Raw genomic sequence first — 19,578 nt, forward strand, 5'->3', positions numbered from 1 at the left:
CTTCGCAGGAGGTCACCCATCCTAGAGCTACTCTCGCCCAAGAACCCTTAACTTGCGGAGTTCTAATAGAATCCGTTGCATTGGTGCTGGTATGATTGCTCATGTTTCATTCTGCGCTGCAAATACATACACTTTTTTTTCCCTCCATCCCCCCTCCCGTCATTTGTATCCTTTTGCGTGCACTCTGCATCTCTCCTTCTCGTTCTAATATCGATTAAAATGCCCCTGCTTCTTGACTCACATTTGCGTATAAACCAGTGGACCCTAGTTCCAGTCGTGCGTAACGTCGAACGACCCGTCTGAAAAAAAAATTAGTGCGACATGTGGACTTCCTAGGATGTCACCCATCCGAGTACTACTCTCACCCAAGCACACTTACCTGCGGAGTTCTGATGGGATCCGGTGCATTAGTGCTGGTATGATCACACCTGTTTAATTTTGCACTGCAAATACATAAACTCCTTATCCTTTCTTCCCCCTCCCGTCATTTAGATCCAGTCGCGCGTAACCTCGAACGACCCGTCTGAAAAAAAATTGGTGCGACATGAGAACTTCCCAGGAGGTCACCCATCCGAGTACTACTCTCGCCCAAGCGCACTTAACTGCGAAGTTCTGATGGGATCTGGTTCATTAGTGCTGGTATGATCGCACCCTTTTAATTTTGCGCTGCAAAAACATAAACTCCTTCTCCTTTCTTCACCCTCCCGTCATTTGTTTCCTTGTGCGTGCGCACTGCACCTCCCGTGCTCGTTCTAATATCAAGTAAAATGCTACGGTGCCGTGACTCACATTTGCGAATAAACCTGAGGACCATAATTCAAGTCGCGCGTATCGTCGAAAGAATCATCTGCAAAAAAATGGGTGCAACACGAGAACTTCCTAAGAAAATGGGTGAAATATAAGGACTTCGCAGGAGGTCACCCAACCCAGTGCTACACTCGCCCAAGCACCCTTAACTTGCGGAGTTCTGATAGAATCCGTTGCATTGGTGCTGGTATGATTGCTCATGTTTCATTCTGCGCTGCAAATACATACACTTTTTCTCCCTCCATCCCCCCTCCCGTCATTTGTTTCCTTGTGCGTGCACTCTACATCTCTCCTTCTCGTTCTAATATTGATTAAAATGCCCCTGCTTCTTGACTCACATTTGCGTATAAACCAGGGGACCCTAGTTCTAGTCGCGCGTAACGTCGAACGACCCGTCTGAAAAAAAAAATTAGTGCGACACAAGGACTTCCAGGAGGTCACCCATCCGAGTACTACTCTCGCCCAAGCACACTTAACTGCAGAGTTCTGATGGGATCCGGTGCATTAGTGCTGGTATGATCGCACCTGTTTAATTTCGCCCTGCAAATACATAAACTCCTTCTCCTTTCTTCCCCCTCCCGTCATTTGTTTCCATGTGCGTGCGCACTGCACCTCTCGTTCTCGTTCAAATATCAAGTAAAATACCACGGCGCCGTGACTCACATTTGCGAATAAATCTGCGGACCATAATTAAAGTCGCGCGTAACGTCGAACGACACATCTGGAAAAAAAAATGGGTGCAACACGAGAACTTCCCAGGAGGTAACCCATCATTGTACTACTTTCGCCAAAACACAGTTAACTGCGGAGTTCTGATGGGATCCGGTGCATTTGTGCTGGTGTGACCGCACCTGTTTAATTTTGTGCTGAAAAAACATACACTCCTTCTTCCCTCCCCCCCTCCCATCATTTGTTTCCTTGTGCGTTCACACTGCACCTCTCATTCTCGTTCTAATATCGATTAAAATGCCCCTGATTCTTGACTCACATTTGCGTATAAACCAGCGGACCATAGTTCCAGTCGCGCGTAACGTCGAATGGGTTGTTCGACGTTACGCGCGAATGGAATTATAAACCGCTGGTTCATTTGCAAAGGTGAGTCACGATGCCAGGGCATACTACTTGATATTAGAACGAGAGAGAGAGATGCAGAGCGCACGCACAAGGAAACATATGACGGGAGGGGGAAGAAAGGAGAAGGAGTTTATGTATTTGCAGCGCGGAATTAAACGAATGCGATCATACCACCACTAATGCACCGGATCCCATCATAACTCCGCAGTTAAGTGTGTTTGGGCGAGAGTAGTACTCGGATGGGTGACCTCCTGGGAAGTCCTCGTGTATGTATTTTCCGCACGAAATGAAACAGGTGCGATCATACCAGCACTAATGCAACGGATTCTATCAGAACTCCGTAAGTAAGGGTGCTTGGGCGAGAGTAGTACTAGCATGGGTTACCTCCTGCGAAGTCCTTATATTTCACCCATTTTCTTGTGAAGTCCTCGTGTTGCACCCATTTTTTTGTAGATGATTCTTTCGATGATACGCGCGACTTGATTTATGGTCCGCAGGTTTATTCGCAAATGTGAGTCACGGCACCGTGGCATTTTACTTGATATTAGAACGAGTACGGGAGGTGCAGTGCGCACGCACAAGGAAACAAATGACGGGAGGTGGAAGAAAAGAGAAGGAGTGTATGTATTTGAAGCGCAAAATTAAAGTCGCGCGTAACGTCGAACGGCACATCTGAAAAAAAAAATGGGTTCAACACGTGAACCTCCCAGGAGGTAACCCATCATTGTACTACTTTCGCCAAAGCACACTTAATTGCGGAGTTCTGATGGGATCCGGTGCATTTGTGCTGGTGTGACCGCACCTGTTTAATTTCGTGCTGAAAATACATACGAGTTCTTCCCTCCCCCCCTCCCATCATTTGTTTCCTTGTGCGTTCACACTGCACCTCTCCTTCTCGTTCTAATATCGATTAAAATGCCCCTTATTCTTGACTCACATTTGCGTATAAACCAGCGGACCATAGTTCCAGTCGCGCGTAACGTCGAACGAACCATCTAAAAAAAAATTGTTGCGATACGAGGACCTCCTAAGAGGTCACCCATCCGAGTACTACTCTCGCCAAAGCACAATTAACTGCAGAGTACTGATAGGATCCAGTGCATTAGTGCTGGTATGATGCCGCTTGTTTAATTTTGCACTATAAATACATACACTTATTCTCTTTTCTTCCTCATCCGTTATTTGTTTCCTTGTGCGTGCGCACTGCACCTTCTGTACTCGTTCTAATATCAAGTAAATGCCACAGCGCCGTGATTCACATTTGGAAATAAACCTGCGGACCATAAATCAAGTCGCACGTAACGTCGAAAGAATCATCGGCAAAAACATGGGTGCAACACGAGGACCTCCCAAGAAAATGGGTGAAATATAAGGACTTCGCAGGAGGTAAGCCATGCTAGTACTACTCTCGCCCAAGCACCCTTACCTACAGAGTTCTGATAGAATCCGTTGCATTAGTGATGGTATGATCGCACCTGTTTCATTTCGTGCTGAAAATACATACACTCCTTCTCCTTCCCTCCCCCTCCCATCAATTGTTTCCTTGTGCGTTCACACTGCACCTATCCTTCTGGTTCTAATATCGATTAAAATGCCCCTGCTTCTTGACTCACATTTGCGTATAAACCAGCGGACCCTAGTTTCAGTCGCGCGTAACGTCGAACGACCCGTCTGAAAAAAAATTGGTGCGACACGAGGACTTCCCAGGAGGTCACCCATCCGAGTACTACTCTCGCCCAAGCACAATTAACTGCGGAGTTCTGATGGGATCCGGGGCTTTAGTGCTGGTAAGACCGCACCTGTTTAGTTTTGCGCTGCAAATACATACACTCCTTCTCTTTTCTTCCTCCTCCCGTCATTTGTTTCCTTGTTCGTGCGCGCTAAACCTCCCGTTCTCGTTCTAATATCAAGTAAAATGCTACAGCACCGTGACTCACATTTGCGAATAAACCTGAGGACCATAATTCAAGTCGCGCGTAACGTCGAAAGAATCATCTGCAAAAAAATGGGTGCAACACGAGAACTTCACAAGAAAATGGGTGAAATATAAGGACTTCGCAGGAGGTAACCCATGTTAGTACTACTCTCGCCCAAGCACCCTTACCTACGGAGTTCTGATAGAATCCATTGCATTAGTGTGGTATGATCGCACCTGTTTCATTTCGCGCTAAAAATACATACACTCCTTCTCCTTCCCTCCCCCTCCCATCAATTATTTCCTTGTGCGTTCACACTGCACCTCTCCTTCTCGTTCTAATATCGTTTAAAATGCCCCTGCTTCTTGACTCACATTTGCGTATAAACCAGCGGACCCTAGTTCCAGTCGCGCGTAACGTCGAACGACCCGTCTGAAAAAAAATTGGTGCGACACGAGAACTTCCCAAGAGGTCACCCATCCGAGTACTACTCTCGCCCAAGCACTCTTAACTGCAGAGTTCTGATGGGATCCGGTGCTTTAGTGCTGGTATGATCGCACCCGTTTAATTCTGCACTGCAAATACATAAACTCCTTCTCCTTTCTTCCCCCTCCCGTCATTTGTTTCCTTGTGCGTGCGCACTGCACCTCCCGTGCTCGTTCTAATATCAATAAAATGCTAAGGTGCCGTGACTCACATTTGTGAATGAACCTGAGGACCATCATTCAAGTCGCACTTATCGTCGAAAGAATCATCTGCAAAAAAATGGGTGCAACACGAGGACTTCCAAAGAAAATGGGTGAAATATAAGGACTTCGCAGGAGGTCACCCATCCTAGTGCTACTCTCGCCCAAGCACCCATAACTTGCGGATTTCTGATAGAATCTGTTGCATTCGTGCTGGTACGATTGCTCATGTTTTATTCTGCGCTGCAAATACATACACTTTTTCTCCCTCCATCCCCCCTCCCGTCATTTATTTCTTTGTGCCTGCACTCTGCATCTCTCCTTTTCGTTCTAATATCGATTAAAATGCCCCTGCTTCTTGACTCACATTTGCTTATAAACCAGTGGACCCTAGTTCTTGTCGCGCGTAACGTCGAATGACCCGTCTGAAAAAAAAATTAATACGACAAGAGGACTTCCTAGGAGGTCACCCATCCGAGTACTACTCTCGCCCAAGCAAACTTAACTGCGGAGTTCTGATGGGATCCGGTGCATTAGTGCTGGTATGATAGCAACTGTTTAATTTTGCGCTGCAAATACATAAACTCCTTCACCTTTATTCCCCCTCCCGTCATTTGTTTCCTTGTGCGTGCGCACTGCACCTCTCGTTGTCGTTCAAATATCAAGTAAAATGCCATGGCGTCGTGACTCACATTTGCGAATAAATCTGCGGACCATAATTAAAGTCGCGCGTAACTTCGAACTGCACATCTGAAAAAAAGAAAATGGGTGTAAAACGAGAACTTCCCAAGAGGTAACGCATTATTGTACTACTTTTGCCAAAGCACACTTAACTGTAGAGTTCTGATGGGATCCGGTGCATTTGTGCTGGTGTGACCGCACCTGTTTAATTTCGTGCTGAAAATACATACACTCCTTCTTCCCTCCCCCCTCCAATCATTTGTTTCCTTGTGCGTTCACACTGCACCTCTCCTTCTCGTTCTAATATCGATTAAAATGCCCCTGATTCTTGACTCACATTTGCGTATAAACCAGCGGACCATAGTTCCAGTCGTGCGTAACGTCGAACGACCCATCTGAAAAAAAATTGTTGCGATACGAGGACTTCCCAAGAGGTCACCCATCCGAGTACTACTCTAACCCAAGCACGCTTAACTGCAGAGTTCTGATGGGATCCAGTGCATTAGTACTGGTATAATGCCACTTGTTTAACTTTGCGCTTCAAATACATACACTCTTTCTCTTTTCTTCCTCCTCCCGTCATTTGTTTCCTTGTGCGTGCGCACTGCACCTCCCGTACTCGTTCTAATATCAAGTAAAATGCCACGGCTCCGTGACTCACATTTGCGAATAAACCTGCGGACCATAAATCAAGTCGCGCGTAACGTCGAAAGAATCATCTGCAAAAAGATGGGTGCAACACGACGACCTCCCAAGAAAATGGGTGAAATATAAGGACTTCGCAGGAGGTCACCCATCCGAGTACTTTTCTCGCCCAAGAACCCTTAACTGCGGAGTTCTGATAGAATCCGTTGCATTAGTGCTAGTATGATCCCTCATGTTTCATTCTGCACTGCAAATACATACTCTTTCTCCTCCCATCCCCCCTCCCGTCATTTGTTTCCTTGTGCGTGCACTCTGCATCTCTCTTTCTCGTTCTAATATCAAGTAATATGCCCCGGCACCGTGACTCACCTTTGCAAATGAACCAGCGGTTTATAATTTCATTCGCGCGTAACGTCGAACAACCCATCCGAAAAAAAATAGGTGCAACATGAGGGCTTCCCAGGTGGTCACCCATCAGAGTACTATTCTCGCCAAGCACACTTAACTGCGGAGTTCTGATGGGATCCGGGGCTTCAGTGCTGCTATGATCGCACCTCTTTAATTTCGCGCTGCAAATACATACACTCCTCCTTTCTTCCCCCTCCCGTCATTTGTTTCCCTGTGCGTTCACACTTCACCTCTCATTCTCGTTCTAATATCGATTAAAATGCCCCTGCTTCTTGACTCACATTTGCGTATAAACCAGCGGACCCTAGTTCCAGACACGCGTAACGTCGAACGACCAGTCTAAAAAAAAATTTGTGCGACACGAGGACTTCCCAGGAGGTCACCCATCCGAGTACTAATCTCGCCCAAGCACAATTCACTGCGGAGTTCTGATGGGATCCGGTGCATTAGTGCTGGTATGATCGCACCTGTTTAATTTCGCGCTGCAAATACATAAACTCATTACCATTTCTTCCCCCTCCCGTTCTCGTTCTAATATCAAGTAAAATGCTACAGCGCCGTGACTCACATTTGCGAATAAACCTGAGGACCATAATTCAAGTCGCGCGTAACGTCGAAAGAATCATCTGCAAAAAAATGGGTGCAACACGAGGACTTCACAAGAAAATGGGTGAAATATAAGGACTTCCCAAGAGGTCACCCTTCCGAGTAATACTCTCGCCCAAACACACCTAACTGCGGAGTTCTGATGGGATCCGGGGCTTTAGTGCTGGTACGATCGCACCTGTTTAATTTCGCGCTGCAAATACATACACTCCTTCTCCCCTCTTCCCCCTCCGTCATTTGTTTCCTTGTGCGTTCACACTTCACCTCTCCTTCTCGTTCTAATATCGATTAAAATGCCCCTGCTTCTTGACTCACATTTGCGTATAAACCAGCGGACCCTAGTTCCAGTCGCGCGTAACGTCGAACGACCCGTCTGAAAAAAAATTGGTGCGACACGAGGACTTCCCAGGAGGTCACCCATCCGAGTACTAATCTCACCCAAGCACACTTCACTGCGTAGTTCTGATGGGATCCGGTACATTAGTGCTGGTATGATCGCACCTGTTTAATTTTGCGCTGCAAATATATAAACTCATTCCCCTTTCTTCCCCCTCCCGTCATTTGTTTCCTTGTGCGTGCGCACTGCACTTCCCGTTCTCGTTCTAATATCAAGTAAAATGCTACAGTACCGTGACTCATATTTGCGAATAAACCTGAGGACCATAATTCAAGTCGCGCGTAATGTCGAAAGAATCATCTGCAAAAAAATGGGTGCAAAACGAGGACTTCACAAGAAAATGGGTGAAATATAAGGACTTCGCAGGAGGTAACCCATGCTAGTACTACTCTCGCCCAAGCACCCTTACCTACGGAGTTCTAATAGAATCCGTTGCATTAGTGCTGGTATGATCGCACCTGTTTCATTTCGCGCTGCAAATACATAAACTCCTTCTCCTTTCTTCCCCCTCCCGTCATTTGTTTCCTTGTGCGTGCGCACTGCACCTCTCGTTCTCGTTCAAATATCGATTAAAATGCCCTTGCTTCTTGACTCACAATTGCGTAGAAACCAGCGGACCCCAGTTCCAGTCGAGCGTAACGTCGAATTACCCGTGTGAAAAAAAATTGGTGCGACACGAGGACTTCCCAGGAGGTCACCCATCCGAGAACTACTCTCGTCCAAGCACAGTTAACTGCGGAGTTCTGATGGGATCCGGTGCATTAGTGATGGTATGATCGCACCCGTTTAATTCCGCACTGCACCTACCGAGCTCGTTCTAATATCAAGTAAAATGCTACGGTGCTGTGACTCACATTTGCGAATAAATCTGAGGACCATAATTAAAGTCCCGTGTATCGTCGAAAGAATCATCTGCAAAAAAATTGGTGAAATATAAGGACTTCGCAGGAGGTCACCCATCCTAATGCTACTCTCGCCCAAGCACCCTTAACTTGCGGAGTTCTGATAGAATCCGTTGTATTGGTGCTGGTATGATTGCTCATGTTTCATTCGGCGCTGCAAATACAAACACTTTTTCTCCCTCCATCCCCCCTCCCGTCATTTGTTTCCTTGTGCGTGCACTCTGCATCTCTCCTTCTCGTTCTAATATCGATTAAAATGCCCCTGCTTCTTGACTCACATTTGCGTAAAAACACGTGGACCCTAGTTCCAGTCGCGCGTAACGTCGAACGACCCGTTTGAAAAAAAAATTAGTGCGACACGAGGACTTCCCAGGAGGTCACTTATCCGAGTACTACTCTCACCCAAGCACACTTAACTGCGGAGTTCTGATGGGATACGGTGCATTAGTGCTAGTATGATCGCACCTGTTTAATGTTGCGCTGCAAATACATAAATTCCTTCTCCTTTCTTCCCCCTCCCATCATTTGTTTTCTTGTGCGTGTGCACTGCACCTCCCGTGCTCGTTCTAATATCAAGTAAAATGCTACGGTGCCGTGACTCACATTGGCGAATAAACCTGACGACCATAATTCAAGTCGCGCGTAACGTCGAAAGAATCATCTGCAAAAAAATGGGTGCAACACGAGGACTTCCTAAGAAAATAGGTGAAATATAAGGACTTCGCATGAGGTCACCCATCCTAGTGCTACTCTCGCCCAAGCACCCTTAACTTGCGGAGTTCTGATAGAATCCGTTTCATTGGTGCTGGTATGATCGCTCATGTTTCATTCTGCGCTGCAAATACATACACTCTTTCTCCTCCCATCCCCCCTCCCGTCATTTGTTTCCTTGTGCGTGCACTCTGCATTTCTCTTTCTCGTTCTAATATCAAGTAATATACCCCGGCACCGTGACTCATCTTTGCAAATGAACCAGCGGTTTATAATTCTATTCGCGCGTAACATCTAACAACCCATCCGAAAAAAAATAGGTGCAACACGAGGGCTTCCCAAGTGGTCACCCATCCGAGTACTATGCTCGCCCAAGCACACTTAACTGCAGAGTTCTGATGGGATCCGGAGCTTTAGTGCTGGTATGATCGCACCTGTTTACTTTCGCACTGCAAATACATACACTCCTTCTCCTTTCTTCCCCCTCCTGTCATTTGTTTCCTTGTGCGTTCACACTTCACCTCTCATTCTCGTTCTAATGTCGATTAAAATGCCCCTGCATCTTGACTCACATTTGCGTATAAACCAGCGGACCCTAGTTCCAGACGCGCATAAAGTCGAACGACCCGTCTGAAAAAAAATTGGTGCGACACGAGGACTTCCCAGGAGGTCACCCATCCGAGTACTAATCTCGCCCAAGCACACTTCACTGCGGAGTTCTGATGGGATCCAGTGCATTAGTGCTAGTATGATCTCACCTGTTTAATTTCGCGCTGCAAATACATAAACTCATTCCCCTCTCTTCCCCCTCCCGTCATTTGTTTCCTTGTGCGTGCGCATTGTACCTCCCGTTCTCGTTCTAATATCAAGTAAAATGCTACAGCGCCGTGACTCACATTTGCGAATAAACCTGAGGACCATAATTCAAGTCGCGCGTTACGTCGAAAGAATCATCTGCAAAAAAATGGGTGCAACACGAGGACTTCACAAGAAAATGGGTGAAATATAAGGACTTCCCAGGAGGTAACCCATGCTAGTACTACTCTCGCCCAAGCACCCTTACCTATGGAGTTCTGATAGAATCCGTTGCATTAGTGCTAGTATGATCGCACCTGTTTCATTTCGCGCTGCAAATACATAAACTCTTTCTCCTTTCTTCCCCCTCCCGTGTTTTTTTCCTTGTGCGTGCGCACTGCACCTCTCGTACTTGTTCAAATATCAAGTAAAATGCCACGGCGCCGTAACTCATATTTGCGAATAAATCTGCGGACCATAATTAAAGTCGCGCGTAACGTCGAACGGCACATCTGAAAAAAAGAAAATGGGTGCAACACGAGAACTTCCCAGGAGGTAACCCATCATTGTACTACTTTCGCCAAAGCACACTTAACTGCGGAGTTCTAATGGGATCCGGTGCATTTGTGCTGGTGTGACCGCACCTGTTTAATTTCGTGCTGAAAATACATACACTCCTTCTTCCCTCCCCCCCTCCCATCATTTGTTTCCTTGTGCGTTCACACTGCACCTCTCCTTCTCCTTCTAATATCGATTAAAATACCCCTGATTCTTGACTCACATTTGCGTATAAACCAGCGGACCATAGTTCCAGTCGCGCGTAACGTCGAACGACCCGTCTGAAAAAAATTGGTTGAACACAAGGACTTCCCAAGAGGTCACCCATCCGAGTACTACTCTCACCCAAGCACACTTAACTGCCGAGTTCTGATGGGATCCAGTGCATTAGTGCTGGTATGATCGCACCCGTTTAATTTCGAACTGCAAATACATAAACTCCTTCTCCTTTCTTCCCCCTCCCGTCATTTGTTTCCTTGTGCGTGTGCACTGCACCTCCCGTGCTCGTTCTAATATCAAGTAAAATACTACGGTGCCGTGACTCACATTTGCGAATAGACCTGAGGACCATAATTCAAGTCGCGCGTAACGTCGAAAGAATCATTTGCAAAAAAATAGGTTCAACACGAGAACTTTACAAGAAAATGGGTGAAATATAAGGACTTCGCAGGAGGTAAGCCATGCTAGTACTACTCTCGCCCAAGCACCCTTACCTACGGAGTTCTGATAGAATCCGCTGCATTAGTGCTGGTATGATCGCACCTGTTTAATTCTGCACTGCAAATACATACACTCTTTCTCCTCCCATCCCCCCTCCCGTCATTTGTTTCCTTGTGCGTGCACTCTGCATCTCTCTTTCTCGTTCTAATATCAAGTAATATGCCCCGGCACCGTGACTCACCTTTGCAAATAAACCAGCGGTTTATAATTCCATTCGCGTGTAACGTCGAACAACCCATCCGAATACTAATCTCGCCCAAGCAAACTTCACTGCAGAGTTCTGATGGGATCCGGTGCATTAGTGCTGGTATGATCGCACCTGTTTAATTTTGCGCTGCAAATACATAAACTCATTCCCCTTTCTTCCCCCTCCCGTCATTTGTTTCCTTGTGCGTGCGCACTGCACCTCCCGTTCTCGTTCATATATCAAGAAAATGCTACAGCACCGTGACTCACATTTGCGAATAAACCTGAGGACCATAATTCAAGTCGCGCGTAACGTTGAAATAATCATCTGCAAAAAAATGGGTGCAACACGAGGACTTCACAAGAAAATGGGTGAAATATAAGGACTTCGCAGGAGGTAACCCATGCTAGTACTACTCTCGCCCAAGCACCCTTACCTACGGAGTTCTGATAGAATCTGATGCATTAGTGCTAGTATGACCGCACCTGTTTAATTTCATGCTGAAAATACATACACTCCTTCTTCCCTCCCCCCCTCCCATCATTTGTTTCCTTGTGCGTTCACACTGCACCTCTCCTTCTCGTTCTAATATCGATTAAAATACCCCTGATTCTTGACCCTCATTTGCGTATAAACCAGCGGACCATAGTTCCAGTCGCGCGTATTGTCGAACGACCCGTCTGAAAAAAAATTGGTGCAACACAAGGACTTCCCAGGAGGTCACCCATCCGAGTACTACTCTCGCCCAAGCACACTTAACTGCGGAGTACTGATGGGATCCAGGGCAATAGTGCTGGTATGATCACACCCGTTTAATTTCGTGCTGCAAATAGATAAACTCCTTCTCCTTTCTTCCACCTCCCGTCATTTGTTTCCTTGTGCGTGCGCATTGCACGTCCCGTGCTCATCCTAATATCAGGTAAAATACTACGGTGCCGTGACTCACATTTACGAATAAACCTGAGGACCATAATTCAAGTCGCGCATAATGTCGAAAGAATCATCTGCAAAAAAATGGGTGCAACACGAGGACTTCACAAGAAAATGAGTGAAATATAAGGACTTCGCAGGAGGTAACCCATGCTAGTACTACTCTCGCCGAAGCACCCTTACCTACGGAGTTCTGATAGAATCCGCTGCATTAATGCTGGTATGATCGCACTTGTTTCATTTCGTGCTGAAAATACATACACTCCTTCTTTCCTCCCCCTCCCATCAATTGTTTCCTTGTGCGTTCACACTGCACCTCTCCTTCTCGTTCTAATATCAATTAAAATGCCCCTGCTTCTTGACTCACATTTGTGTATAAACCAGCGGAACCCAGTTCCCGTCGCGCGTAACGTCGAACGACCCGTCTAAAAAAAAAATTAGTGCGACACGAGGACTTCCCAGGAGGTCACCCATCCGAGTACTACTCTCGCCCAAGCGCACTTCACTGCGAAGTTCTGATGGGATCCGGTGCATTAGTCCTGGTATGATCGCACCCATTTTATTCTGCGCTGCAAAAACATAAACTCCTTCTCCTTTCTTCCCCCTCCCGTCATTTGTTTCCTTGTGCGTGCGCACTGCACCTCCCGTGCTCGTTCTAATATCAAGTAAAATGCTACGGTGTCGTGACTCATATTTGCGAATAAACCTGAGGACCATAATTCAAGTCGCGAGTATCGTCGAAAGAATCATCTGCAAAAAAATGGGTGCAACACGAGGACTTCCTAAGAAAATGGGTGAAATATAAGGACTTCGCAGGAGGTCACCCATCCTAGAGCTACTCTCGCCCAAGAACCCTTAACTTGCGGAGTTCTAATAGAATCCGTTGCATTGGTGCTGGTATGATTGCTCATGTTTCATTCTGCGCTGCAAATACATACACTTTTTTTTCCCTCCATCCCCCCTCCTGTCATTTGTATCCTTTTGCGTGCACTCTGCATCTCTCCTTCTCGTTCTAATATCGATTAAAATGCCCCTGCTTCTTGACTCACATTTGCGTATAAACCAGTGGACCCTAGTTCCAGTCGTGCGTAACGTCGAACGACCCGTCTGAAAAAAAAATTAGTGCGACATGTGGACTTCCTAGGATGTCACCCATCCGAGTACTACTCTCACCCAAGCACACTTACCTGCGGAGTTCTGATGGGATCCGGTGCATTAGTGCTGGTATGATCACACCTGTTTAATTTTGCACTGCAAATACATAAACTCCTTATCCTTTCTTCCCCCTCCCGTCATTTAGATCCAGTCGCGCGTAACCTCGAACGACCCGTCTGAAAAAAAATTGGTGCGACATGAGAACTTCCCAGGAGGTCACCCATCCGAGTACTACTCTCGCCCAAGCGCACTTAACTGCGAAGTTCTGATGGGATCTGGTTCATTAGTGCTGGTATGATCGCACCCTTTTAATTTTGCGCTGCAAAAACATAAACTCCTTCTCCTTTCTTCACCCTCCCGTCATTTGTTTCCTTGTGCGTGCGCACTGCACCTCCCGTGCTCGTTCTAATATCAAGTAAAATGCTACGGTGCCGTGACTCACATTTGCGAATAAACCTGAGGACCATAATTCAAGTCGCGCGTATCGTCGAAAGAATCATCTGCAAAAAAATGGGTGCAACACGAGAACTTCCTAAGAAAATGGGTGAAATATAAGGACTTCGCAGGAGGTCACCCAACCCAGTGCTACACTCGCCCAAGCACCCTTAACTTGCGGAGTTTTGATAGAATCCGTTGCATTGGTGCTGGTATGATTGCTCATGTTTCATTCTGCGCTGCAAATACATACACTTTTTCTCCCTCCATCCCCCCTCCCGTCATTTGTTTCCTTGTGCGTGCACTCTACATCTCTCCTTCTCGTTCTAATATTGATTAAAATGCCCCTGCTTCTTGACTCACATTTGCGTATAAACCAGGGGACCCTAGTTCTAGTCGCGCGTAACGTCGAACGACCCGTCTGAAAAAAAAAATTAGTGCGACACAAGGACTTCCAGGAGGTCACCCATCCGAGTACTACTCTCGCCCAAGCACACTTAACTGCAGAGTTCTGATGGGATCCGGTGCATTAGTGCTGGTATGATCGCACCTGTTTAATTTCGCCCTGCAAATACATAAACTCCTTCTCCTTTCTTCCCCCTCCCGTCATTTGTTTCCATGTGCGTGCGCACTGCACCTCTCGTTCTCGTTCAAATATCAAGTAAAATACCACGGCGCCGTGACTCACATTTGCGAATAAATCTGCGGACCATAATTAAAGTCGCGCGTAACGTCGAACGACACATCTGGAAAAAAAAATGGGTGCAACACGAGAACTTCCCAGGAGGTAACCCATCATTGTACTACTTTCGCCAAAACACAGTTAACTGCGGAGTTCTGATGGGATCCGGTGCATTTGTGCTGGTGTGACCGCACCTGTTTAATTTTGTGCTGAAAAAACATACACTCCTTCTTCCCTCCCCCCCTCCCATCATTTGTTTCCTTGTGCGTTCACACTGCACCTCTCATTCTCGTTCTAATATCGATTAAAATGCCCCTGATTCTTGACTCACATTTGCGTATAAACCAGCGGACCATAGTTCCAGTCGCGCGTAACGTCGAACGACCCATATGAAAAAATATTATTGCGATACGAGGACTTCCCAAGAGGTCACCCATCCGAGTACTACTCTTGCCCAAGCACACTTAACTACAGAGTTCTAATGGGATCCAGTGCATTAGTGCTGGTATGATGCTACTTGTTTAATTTTGCGCTTCAAATACATACACTCCTTCTCTTTTCTTCCTCCTCCTGTCATTTGTTTCCTTGTGCGTGCGCACTACACCTCCCCTACTCGTTCTAATATCAAGAAAAATGCCACGGTGCCATGACTCACATTTGCGAATAAACCTGCGGACCATAAATCAAGTCGCGCGTAACGTCGAAAGAATCATCTGCAAAAAGATGGGTGCAACACGAGGACCTCCCAAGAAAATGGGTGAAATATAAGGACTTCGCAGGAGGTCACCCATCCGAGTACTTTTCTCGCTCAAGCACCCTTAACTGCGGAGTTCTGATAGAATCCATTGCATTAGTGCTGGTATGATCCCTCATGTTTCATTCTGCACTGCAAATACATACACTCTTTCTCCTTCCATCCCCCCTCCCGTCTTTTATTTCCTTGTGCGTGCACTATGCATCTCTCTTTCTCGTTCTAATATCAAGTAATATTCCCCGGCACTGTGACTCACCTTTGCAAATGAACCAGCAGTTTATAATTCCATTCACAAGTGACGTCGAACAACCCATCCGAAAAAAAATTGGTGCAACACGAGGGCTTCCTAAGTGGTCACCCATCCGAGTACTACTCCCGCCCAAGCACACATAACTGCGGAGTTCTGATGGGATCCGGATATTTAGTGCTGGTATGATCGCACCTGTTTAATATCACGCTGCAAATACATACACTCCTTCTCCTTTCTTCCCCTTCCTGTCATTTGTTTCCTTGTTCGTTCACACTTCAACTCTCATTCTCGTTCTAATATCGATTAAAATGCCCCTGCTTCTTGACTCACATTTGCGTATAAACCAGCGGACCCTAATTCCAGACGTGCGTAACGTCGAACGACCGGTCTGAAAAAAAATTGGTGCGACACAAGGACTTCCAGGAGGTCACCCATCCGAGTACTACTCTCGCCCAAGCACACTTAACTGCGGAGTTCTGATGGGATCCGGTGCATTAGTGCTGGTATGATCGCACCTGTTTAATTTCGCCTGCAAATACATAAACTCCTTCTCCTTTCTTCCCCCTCCCGTCATTTGCTTCCTTGTGCGTGCGCACTGCACCTCTCATTCTCGTTCAAATATCAAGCAAAATTCCACGGCGCCGTGACTCACATTTGCAAATAAATCTGCGGACCATAATTAAAGTCGCGCGTAACGTCGAACGGCACATCTGAAAAAAAGAAAATGGGTGCAACACGAGAACTTCCCAGGAGGTAACCCATCATTGTACTACTTTCGCCAAAGCATACTTACCTGCGGAATTCTGATGGGATCCGGTGCATTTGTGCTGGTGTGACCGCACCTGTTTAATTTCATGCTGAAAATACATACACTCCTTCTTCCCTCCCGCCCTCCCATCATTTTTTTCCTTGTGGGTTCACACTGCACCTCTCCTTCTCATTCTAATATCGATTAAAATGCCCCTTTTTCTTGACTCACATTTGCGTATAAACCAGCGGACCATAGTTCTAGTCGCGCGTAACGTCGAACGACCCATCTGAAAAAAATTGTTGCGACACGAGGACTTCCAAGAGGTCACCCATCCGAGCACTACTCTCGCCCAAGCACCCTTAACTGCAGAGTTCTGATGGGATCCAGTGCATTAGTGCTGGTATGATGCCACTTGTTTAATTTTGCGCTTCAAATACATACACTCCTTCTCTTTTCTTCCTCCTCCCGTCATTTGTTTCCTTATAGGTGCGCACTGCACCTCTCGTAATCGTTCTAATATCAAGTAAAATGCCACAGTGTCGTGACTCACATTTGCGAATAAACCTGCGGACCATAAATCAAGTCCCGCGTAACGTCGAAAGAATCATCTGCAAAAAGATGGGTGCAACACGAGGACCTCCCAAGAAAATGGGTGAAATATAAGGACTTCGCAGGAGGTCACCCATCCGAGCACAAATCTCGCCCGAGCACACATAACTGCGGAGTTCTGATGTGATCCGGTGCATTAGTGCTGGTATGATCGCACCTGTTTAATTTTGCGCTGCAAATAAATAAACTCATTCCCCTTTTTTCCCCCTCCCGTCATTTGTTTCCTTGTGCGTGCGCACTGCACCTCCCGTGCTCGTTCTAATATCAAGAAAAAATCTACGGTGCCGTGACTCACATTTGCGAATAAACCTAAGGACCATAATTCAAGTCGCGGGTATCGTCGAAAGAATCATCTGCAAAAAAATGTGTGCAACACGAGGACTTCCAAAGAAAATGGGTGAAATATAAGGACTTCGCAGGAGGTCACCCATCCTAGTGCTACTCTCGCCCAAGCACCCTTAACTTGCGGAGTTCTAATAGAATCCGTTGCACGTGTGCTGGTATGATTGCTCATGTTTCATTCTGCACTGCAAATACATACACTTTTTCTCCCTCCATCCCCCCTCCCGTCATTTGTTTCCTTGTGTGTGCACTCTGCATCTCTCCTTCTCGTTCTAATATCGATTAAAATGCCCCTGCTTCTTGACTCACATTTGCGTATAAACCAGTGTACCCTAGTTCCATTCGCGCGTAACGTCGAATGACCCGTCTGAAAAAAAAAATAGTGCGTCAGGAGGACTTCCAAGGAGGTCACCCATCTGAGTACTACTCTCGCCCAAGCACACTTAACTGCAGAGTTCTAATGGGATCCGGTGCATTAGTACTGGTATGATGGCAACTATTTAATTTTGCGCTGTAAATACATAAACTCCTTCTCCTTTCTTCCCCTTCCCGTCATTTGTTTCCTTGTGCGTGCGCACTGCACCTCTCGTTCTCGTTCAAATATCAAGTAAAATGCCACGGCGCCGTGACTCACATTTGGGAATAAATCTGCGGACCATAATTAAAGTTGCGCGTAACATCGAACGGCACATCTGAAAAAAAAAATGGGTGCAACACGAGAACTTCCCAAGAGGTAACCCATCATTGTACTACTTTCGCCAAAGCACACTTAACTGCGGAGTTCTGATGGATCCGGTGCATTTGTGCTGGTGTGACAGCACCTGTTTAATTTTGTGCTGAAAATACATACACTCCTTCTTCCCTCCCCCCCTCCCATCATTTGTTTCCTTGTGCGTTCACACTGCACCTCTCATCGTTATAATATCGATTAAAATACCCCTGATTCTTGACTCACATTAAACCAGCGGACCAAAGTTCCAGTCGCGCGTAACGTCGAATGACCCATCTGAAAAAAAATTGTTGCGATACGAAGACTTCCCAAGAGGTCACCCATCCGAGTACTACTCTCGCCCAAGCACACTTAACTGCAGAGTTCTGATGGGATCCAGTGCATTAGTGCTGGTATGATGCCACTTGTTTAATTTTGCGCTTCAAATACATACACTCCTTCTCTTTTCTTCCTCCTCCCAACATTTGTTTCCTTGTTCGTGCGCACTGCACCTCCCGTACTCGTTCTAATATCAAGTAAAATGCCACGGCGCCGTGACTCACATATTCGAATAAATCTGCGGACCATAATTAAAGTCGCGCGTAACGTCGAACGACACATCTGAAGAAAAGAAAATGGGTGCAACACGAGAACTTCCCAGGAGGTAACCCATCATTGTACTACTTTCGCCAAAGCACACTTAACTGCAGAGTTCTGATGGGATCCGGTGCATTTGTGCTGGTGTTACCTCACCTGTTTAATTTCGTGCTGAAAATACATACACTTCTTCTTCCCTCCCGCCCTCCCATCATTTGTTTCCTTTTGCGTTCACATTGCACCTCTCCTTCTCGTTCTAATATCGATTAAAATGCCCCTGATTCTTGACTCACATTTGCGTATAAACCAGCGGAACATAGTTCCAATCGCACGTAATGTCAAACGACCTATCTGAAAAAAAATTGTTGTGATACGAGGACTTCTCAAGAAGTCACCCATCCGAGTACTACTCTTGCCCAAGCACGCTAAACTGCAGAGTTCTGATGGGATCCAGTGCATTAGTGCTGGTATGATGCCACTTGTTTAATTTTGCGCTTCAAATACATACACTCCTAATCTTTTCTTCCTCCTCCCGTCATTTGTTTCCTTGTGCGAGCGCACTGCACCTTCCGTACTTGTTCTAATATCTAAGTAAAATGCCACGGCGCCGTGACTCACATTTGCGAATAAACCTGCAGACCATAAATTAAGTCGCGCATAACGTCGAACGGCACGTCAGAAAAAAAAAAAAGGGTGCAATATGAGAACTTCCCATGAGGTAACCCATCATTGAACTACTTTCGCCAAAGCACACTTAACTGCGGAGTTCTGATGGGATCCGGTGCTTTTGTGCTGGTGTGACCGCACCTGTTTAATTTCGTGCTGAAAATACATACACTCCTTCTTCCCTCCCCCCTCCCATCATTTGTTTCCTTGTGCGTTCACACTGCACCTCTCCTTCTCGTTCTAATATCGATTAAAATGCCCCTGATTCTTGACTCACATTTGCGTATAAACCAGCAGACCATAGTTCCAGTAGCGCGTAACGTTGAACGACACATCTGAAAAAAAATTGTTGCGATACGAGGACTTCCCAAGAGGTCACGCATCCGAGTACTACTCTCGCCCAAGCACACTTAACTGCAGAGTTCTGATGGGATCGAGTGCATTAGTGCTGGTATGATGCCACTTGTTTAATTTTGCGCTTCAAATACATACACTCCTTCTCTTTTCTTCCTCCTCCCGTCATTTGTTTCCTTTTGCGTGCGCACTGCACCTCCCGTTCTCGTTCTAATATCAAGTAAAATGCCACGGCCCCGTGACTCACATTT

General features: G+C 46.3%; 3 non-coding genes and 33 pseudogenes across 3 annotated transcripts; 1 reads left to right on the top strand and 35 right to left on the bottom strand.

The window, feature by feature from the left end:
* Window positions 1-311: 311 nt before the first annotated feature.
* LOC148245115 (5S ribosomal RNA) lies at window positions 312-430 on the bottom strand (annotated as a pseudogene).
* Window positions 431-534: 104 nt separating this feature from the next.
* LOC148245116 (5S ribosomal RNA) lies at window positions 535-653 on the bottom strand (annotated as a pseudogene).
* A 563-nt stretch (window positions 654-1,216) lies between these two features.
* On the bottom strand, window positions 1,217-1,334 carry LOC148245117 (5S ribosomal RNA; annotated as a pseudogene).
* Window positions 1,335-1,541: 207 nt separating this feature from the next.
* Window positions 1,542-1,660, bottom strand: LOC148245118 (5S ribosomal RNA; annotated as a pseudogene).
* A 378-nt stretch (window positions 1,661-2,038) lies between these two features.
* Window positions 2,039-2,158, top strand: LOC148245119 (5S ribosomal RNA; annotated as a pseudogene).
* A 408-nt stretch (window positions 2,159-2,566) lies between these two features.
* LOC148245120 (5S ribosomal RNA) lies at window positions 2,567-2,685 on the bottom strand (annotated as a pseudogene).
* Window positions 2,686-3,563: 878 nt separating this feature from the next.
* On the bottom strand, window positions 3,564-3,682 carry LOC148245121 (5S ribosomal RNA; annotated as a pseudogene).
* Window positions 3,683-4,240: 558 nt separating this feature from the next.
* On the bottom strand, window positions 4,241-4,359 carry LOC148245122 (5S ribosomal RNA). The gene has a single exon (XR_015816050.1). It is a non-coding gene; the product is annotated as a 5S ribosomal RNA (ribosomal RNA).
* A 561-nt stretch (window positions 4,360-4,920) lies between these two features.
* On the bottom strand, window positions 4,921-5,039 carry LOC148245123 (5S ribosomal RNA; annotated as a pseudogene).
* Window positions 5,040-5,570: 531 nt separating this feature from the next.
* Window positions 5,571-5,688, bottom strand: LOC148245124 (5S ribosomal RNA; annotated as a pseudogene).
* Window positions 5,689-6,247: 559 nt separating this feature from the next.
* On the bottom strand, window positions 6,248-6,365 carry LOC148245125 (5S ribosomal RNA; annotated as a pseudogene).
* A 202-nt stretch (window positions 6,366-6,567) lies between these two features.
* LOC148245126 (5S ribosomal RNA) lies at window positions 6,568-6,686 on the bottom strand (annotated as a pseudogene).
* Window positions 6,687-7,207: 521 nt separating this feature from the next.
* Window positions 7,208-7,326, bottom strand: LOC148245127 (5S ribosomal RNA; annotated as a pseudogene).
* A 559-nt stretch (window positions 7,327-7,885) lies between these two features.
* On the bottom strand, window positions 7,886-8,004 carry LOC148245128 (5S ribosomal RNA; annotated as a pseudogene).
* Window positions 8,005-8,470: 466 nt separating this feature from the next.
* Window positions 8,471-8,589, bottom strand: LOC148245129 (5S ribosomal RNA; annotated as a pseudogene).
* A 561-nt stretch (window positions 8,590-9,150) lies between these two features.
* On the bottom strand, window positions 9,151-9,269 carry LOC148245130 (5S ribosomal RNA). The gene has a single exon (XR_015815055.1). It is a non-coding gene; the product is annotated as a 5S ribosomal RNA (ribosomal RNA).
* Window positions 9,270-9,474: 205 nt separating this feature from the next.
* LOC148245131 (5S ribosomal RNA) lies at window positions 9,475-9,593 on the bottom strand (annotated as a pseudogene).
* A 562-nt stretch (window positions 9,594-10,155) lies between these two features.
* LOC148245132 (5S ribosomal RNA) lies at window positions 10,156-10,274 on the bottom strand (annotated as a pseudogene).
* Window positions 10,275-10,478: 204 nt separating this feature from the next.
* On the bottom strand, window positions 10,479-10,596 carry LOC148245133 (5S ribosomal RNA; annotated as a pseudogene).
* A 1,188-nt stretch (window positions 10,597-11,784) lies between these two features.
* Window positions 11,785-11,903, bottom strand: LOC148245134 (5S ribosomal RNA; annotated as a pseudogene).
* A 557-nt stretch (window positions 11,904-12,460) lies between these two features.
* LOC148245135 (5S ribosomal RNA) lies at window positions 12,461-12,579 on the bottom strand (annotated as a pseudogene).
* A 563-nt stretch (window positions 12,580-13,142) lies between these two features.
* On the bottom strand, window positions 13,143-13,261 carry LOC148245136 (5S ribosomal RNA; annotated as a pseudogene).
* A 104-nt stretch (window positions 13,262-13,365) lies between these two features.
* LOC148245137 (5S ribosomal RNA) lies at window positions 13,366-13,484 on the bottom strand (annotated as a pseudogene).
* A 563-nt stretch (window positions 13,485-14,047) lies between these two features.
* Window positions 14,048-14,165, bottom strand: LOC148245138 (5S ribosomal RNA; annotated as a pseudogene).
* A 207-nt stretch (window positions 14,166-14,372) lies between these two features.
* Window positions 14,373-14,491, bottom strand: LOC148245139 (5S ribosomal RNA; annotated as a pseudogene).
* A 204-nt stretch (window positions 14,492-14,695) lies between these two features.
* Window positions 14,696-14,813, bottom strand: LOC148245140 (5S ribosomal RNA; annotated as a pseudogene).
* A 561-nt stretch (window positions 14,814-15,374) lies between these two features.
* LOC148245141 (5S ribosomal RNA) lies at window positions 15,375-15,493 on the bottom strand (annotated as a pseudogene).
* Window positions 15,494-15,698: 205 nt separating this feature from the next.
* Window positions 15,699-15,816, bottom strand: LOC148245142 (5S ribosomal RNA). The gene has a single exon (XR_015814997.1). It is a non-coding gene; the product is annotated as a 5S ribosomal RNA (ribosomal RNA).
* Window positions 15,817-16,024: 208 nt separating this feature from the next.
* Window positions 16,025-16,143, bottom strand: LOC148245143 (5S ribosomal RNA; annotated as a pseudogene).
* Window positions 16,144-16,346: 203 nt separating this feature from the next.
* On the bottom strand, window positions 16,347-16,463 carry LOC148245144 (5S ribosomal RNA; annotated as a pseudogene).
* Window positions 16,464-17,380: 917 nt separating this feature from the next.
* On the bottom strand, window positions 17,381-17,499 carry LOC148245145 (5S ribosomal RNA; annotated as a pseudogene).
* Window positions 17,500-17,706: 207 nt separating this feature from the next.
* On the bottom strand, window positions 17,707-17,824 carry LOC148245146 (5S ribosomal RNA; annotated as a pseudogene).
* Window positions 17,825-18,018: 194 nt separating this feature from the next.
* On the bottom strand, window positions 18,019-18,136 carry LOC148245147 (5S ribosomal RNA; annotated as a pseudogene).
* Window positions 18,137-18,346: 210 nt separating this feature from the next.
* On the bottom strand, window positions 18,347-18,465 carry LOC148245148 (5S ribosomal RNA; annotated as a pseudogene).
* Window positions 18,466-18,997: 532 nt separating this feature from the next.
* LOC148245149 (5S ribosomal RNA) lies at window positions 18,998-19,116 on the bottom strand (annotated as a pseudogene).
* Window positions 19,117-19,319: 203 nt separating this feature from the next.
* LOC148245150 (5S ribosomal RNA) lies at window positions 19,320-19,437 on the bottom strand (annotated as a pseudogene).
* Between the last annotated feature and the right edge of the window lie 141 nt (window positions 19,438-19,578).

Source organism: Carica papaya, chromosome 8 (genome assembly GCF_054855325.1).
Source record: "Carica papaya isolate Zhongbai chromosome 8, ASM5485532v1, whole genome shotgun sequence".
Taxonomy (NCBI): domain Eukaryota; kingdom Viridiplantae; phylum Streptophyta; class Magnoliopsida; order Brassicales; family Caricaceae; genus Carica; species Carica papaya.